General features: G+C 37.0%; 1 long non-coding RNA gene across 2 annotated transcripts; it reads left to right on the top strand.

Moving 5' to 3' along the window:
* The first annotated feature begins 905 nt into the window (after positions 1-905).
* On the top strand, positions 906-3,855 carry LOC141658686 (uncharacterized). 2 transcript variants are annotated; one of them, XR_012549349.1, is made up of 4 exons: positions 906-1,099; positions 1,264-1,319; positions 2,593-2,687; positions 3,628-3,855. It is a non-coding gene; the product is annotated as an uncharacterized LOC141658686 (long non-coding RNA). The 2 variants fall into 2 exon arrangements; XR_012549350.1 differs by having other exon boundaries at positions 1,234-1,319.
* The last annotated feature ends 1,005 nt before the right edge of the window (positions 3,856-4,860 follow it).

The following is a 4,860-nucleotide window of genomic DNA, read 5'->3' as shown; positions in this document are numbered from 1 at the left end:
TGCGATAGAAAAGCAAATAGGAAGGTTTTGACGTATAAAATGACCATAGAATGTTATAATAGTATGCAAAATAGGCTCAATTAGGGGACTAAATGTGCGCAAATAATGGTCACATCAAATATCCCCAAACCGAACCTTTACTCGTCCCGAGTAAAGAGGTGACAAAAACTAGACCTTTATTTAAACTTACCTACTAATATAGCCGATATGAGACAATTAGCGGGTCTCACTCCGCCCCTTCAACTCACAACAAGACAACCATGAGGTAGGATGCCTTCTTGCAAGGCAAGGTGGGGCTTGCCAAAATGGCGACACATCCAAGCATTAAGCACACAAAATCAAGTAATGGATGCATCTACAAAAGAATAGCCACTTTCCTCATCTAAGTGGCGGAAATTATCTACAAGGGAAGCAATTCAAGAGTACATACTCCTTCATAGATGCAATTTCTTCAAACTACTAAGCCTAGAAGGATACCAATAAATCACCTCCAAATTGTGTCGAGCTAGGGTACCTTTGTCCTCAATCGTTAAATGATTTTGTCAAGAGTAGACTCCCTATCACTACTACAATTTAAGGCAAAGAGAACGCCCCTTCCAGAACGGTTGATAGCGAAACCGATCTCTTTGTTATTTTTAGTTTGGCGGGCATATAGGATTCCAATAGAGAACGGTTGTTTGCTCAAACCGTTCTCGTACATTAAGAAAGAGAACGGTTAGGTTTGACCAACCGTCTTAAAATATAAAAGAGACCGGTTATATATCCAGAACCGCCCTCTTTGATAAAACAAAGAGCATGGTTCCTATCCTTAGCCGTTCTGTATTAAATCCCTAAAAACCCCCCATTTACCCTTAATTCCCAACTCATATCGTCATACTGTCATACAACATCCTTTCCTCCCTTTCCTCTCACTCCCTTTCCTCGTCTAACCTTGCGAACTATACCCCATTGGTCTTGCCCCAATTCGTCCACCACGACAACTCACCATGGCGATTGCCAAAATCGCCCTTATTGTCTTCGCTATTCGCCAAGCCGCACGCCGACTACCGCTGTCGCCTCGTGTTGTATGTGCCTCCATTCAATCGATTCCTCTTAATAGGTACTCATTTTTTTCATCTGGTTTCAATTAATTAGTTAGGGTTTCATGAGTAATTTCATTTGTGCTTAATTAGTTGCATTAAAATGTTGTATTTTTTTTGGTTATTTGATGATAATATAACATAATTGATGTAGTGATTGAAGCATTCGGCTTAAATTTTCCAGATGGGAAAACCACGCTCAATTCATTAGTTGATGTAATGGCCATGATCTTGATGCAGGTACATACATTTAGATCTAATTCAATATATTTAGATGCTACGACGTAGTATTTTCCTTGTCTGGTCTTTTTATGTTATTCATTTGTTATAGACAAATCTTCTCATTCAACAAAAACAAAGTATGTTGGCCATTTGTTGATGCCACCCTGCCTTCAGAAAACAAGTTGGATGCAAATTGAATTTATTGAAATGCACTCTACTTGGGAACCTTGTCTATGGCTATTATTTTTTAACCGATTCATGATATGTCGATTCCTAAGACATGATCCTTTCAAGTGATTAGGTTAGTAAAAATCCTGGCTTTATTGTTTAACAAAAAAAGTGTGTGAATAGATTGAAGTAGTCCATATAATATTTGAAAGGATATGTTACATGTACATACATAGCCATTCCAAAAAAATGTTAAAAAAGTTTCCAAACATTGCCTGGGCAACTTGACATGTTTGATGAATGATTAGTCTGATCTATATGACGTCTCGAGGAAATTATGCTTATTGTGTCTCCATTGAAAATGTAAAGGTTGTTTGTGCAGCAAAGAAATCGGCAAAATGGCCCAAAACTTTTCGTTGAATCTATTCTTAACTGTATGCTTGTCTTGTTAAATTTTCAGAAATTTATTTAACTTTCTGTTGATCTAGTAAGCCAACCTACGAAAACATTGGCAACAATAAAAAGATCTTTCTTACCTGCTCTTCCCTTCATCCTCTTCTCTTTGGATTTTGGTTCAGCTGGTGTGGTGTTCGCACTTTTAGAGCTCGTGTTTTCGTCTTTAACTTTTCGTGAAATCAAGCATATTCCAACTTCACGGTTTTCAAGTTTATGTCTTTTAACCTGTTTAATACTAACCCTCGTATTCTTTTCAGCTCTTGAACATAAACATGTCGAATGTGTTATTGTTATTAGTTGTCACTTTTTATTGATCATGGAGATACATCGATTTTAGATTTAGCTCTTTCAGCTTAAACATGTTCATGATGATTTGTGGCTATCACTACTTATTTTTGTCCGAGAAATGATTTGTTGTCCTTTCTTGCCACAAGTTTTGGTCATAGAGGAAGCTATTTCACCTTACATCCAAATGACACTTATGTAATATTTCTTGTGTTATTTACTAAAGATCCCCTCGTGTTTAAAGCAACCGATTTCTGAAACTATTTTTTGAGTTTGTTTGTGTTGTGTTTTAGTGGTCATTTACTTGTGATTTGTGCATCTCTTCTTTTGTTCATGTCTCGTAGTCGCCAATGCTCATGATATTCACATTACTTTGTACCAGCATGTTCTATTGTGGATCAAGTCAGTTGTTGATGAAGCGCCATCACTACTGAGCAACTGAAAGATTATGTCTGGAAGACACTAAACAATGGCTAGGTGAGTTTATTATTTTTAGGCATAGTTGTGGTACTTCAATGTTTTGAAAGTTCACCTTAATTTAGCATCGGCTTTGTAGGGAAACTTTTTTTATCGTCATTTACTAGTCATTGATACTTTACGATGTATGTTTGTGTTGTTCAAACCTTTTCTCTATTTTACACCTCGCCACTTATCCTATGTTGCCAGTATCCTTTCTTATAGCATGTTAGATTTGTCCATCTTTATCCCTATTTGACACTAAAGGTAGTATTCACACGATCCATTGTGAGCGATGCTTGAAAGTTCCTCCTTCATAATGTAAGGAGCTCATATATCTTGAAAGTTATTGCCTGTCTTGGTTTCTTTCAATTAGCGTGCTAGAATATGTTGTACTATACTAGCAAGGTAATTAAATGTTAGAAAAAACTTGTGGTAGAGTTAGAGAAATAGACGTTAGGGTATTTGGTTACATTTTCAGAGTACTACCCTCAGAAAGAAGGTGGGTGAATCTACACAAAATCTCATTCAAGACGGCGATATCCGTCACAAGCTTTTGACGGATATCATTTCTTCTCACAAAATCCTCATGAGAGGTGAGTGGGGAAGCACATGGGGGGTGTCCCACCTTGTCCCCTCTCCCTTTTTGTGAGAGGTTTTCAGCTTGTGACGGGATTAGCCCGTCACAAGCAAGATGCTTTGGTGAATCTAATGCTCAATGGCACTGCTGATCTCAGAAAGAAGGTGGGGTGATCACAATAACACCAACTTGTCTCCTTACTTTTTCATAGAGTACTGAGCTATTTGCTTACCATTTTAGAGTACTATCCCCACAAGTTAACTTTGATAGCTTATTAAATGCCATGTATCAATATATTACTGCTACTGATGAGACGATTTTCAGAGATTTATTCACGAGAGTCCTGCCATAGAAACTTATGCAAGCTTCATTTTTCTGCAGATGATGATTATAATTTTTTGAAGTTCGATTTATTTGCACTATGATGCGACTAAGTGATGAGGATTGAAGGATTTTTATTTATGTTTTGCACATGGTAGCGTATCTTCGATATTTGTAGGCTCTTAACAACATGGTACGATTTTGTATTTTGTTTCAATAGAATTTGTCCTAATGGTTCAAATTAAATCAGAAGGTTTTTCTTGTGGAAAAATTGCTGGAGTTTCTGAATTGTAACAGGGTTAATTCTTATGAGCTATATGATTCAATCGTGTAGGGCTACGATAAAAATAAAAATATTTTAAAAAAAAATAACAGGATCAAAGAGAACGGTTAGTACCATCACAACTGTTCTCTTTGAAAAGGTAGAACTAAGGCGCCAAAAAATCAAAAACTCTAACAAAGAGAACTGCCTGTCAAAGAGACCGGTTCTTATATGTAACCGTTCTCTTTGATATATCAAAGAGAACGGTCCTGAAAGGCAACCGTTCTGATTGTTGTTACAAAGAGACCGGGTTGACTTGATTTCAACCGTTCTCTTAGATCAAAGAGAACGCTTGGCCACAGGACGGTCCAAACTACGTATAAGAACGGTTACCAACCGTTCTCTTTGATCATTTTTGTAGTAGTGTATGATGTTAGAAACACTGGAGGATCACTGAATTCCCCCTCTTGCCTAGACAAGAAGAAGAGTCGTCCCCTCTCTACCATGCACAAAAATGGATACGATGGATAAAGGGATCGATAGATATTTGAGTTTCATTTTGGGAGTTTGCTTTTGTTTTTGTTTTTCCCCCCATTTTCTTGTGGCATATAACATTTGAGAACACTTTCTTTTGCCATTTCTTTTGATTTTTGGCATTTCAATACTTGACAACTTTTCAACTTTTTGCATTTTCTTTTTGAACATTTTCAAAGTCACCCCATATGTAGTGAGGGTACCTTATATTTGAAGCATAGGAGTTCTATTTTTGCTCCTCTTTTCATTTGATGCAATTTGCAAACTTTTCTTTCACTTTTCATTTCATTTCTTTGAACTCAAATCAATTTCTTTTCGTGCCCATTCCCTTTGATGACAAAATGTATGGTAGAACATGGATGAATGATGGTTGCATGTTTTCAAGGGTCACCTTGGAATAAACGGTAGCCAAGGAGTTATCACACCACAAGGTACTCTTGACTAGGCCTTAAACCATGAGTCAAAGGATACTAGCATGACACATCCTAGGGTATTTT

The sequence above is a fragment of the Silene latifolia genome, chromosome 6 (assembly GCF_048544455.1).
Source record: "Silene latifolia isolate original U9 population chromosome 6, ASM4854445v1, whole genome shotgun sequence".
NCBI classification, from domain to species: Eukaryota; Viridiplantae; Streptophyta; class Magnoliopsida; order Caryophyllales; family Caryophyllaceae; genus Silene; species Silene latifolia.
Note: the sequence above shows the minus strand (reverse complement) of the source record. Positions and strands in the feature narration are given on the sequence as shown.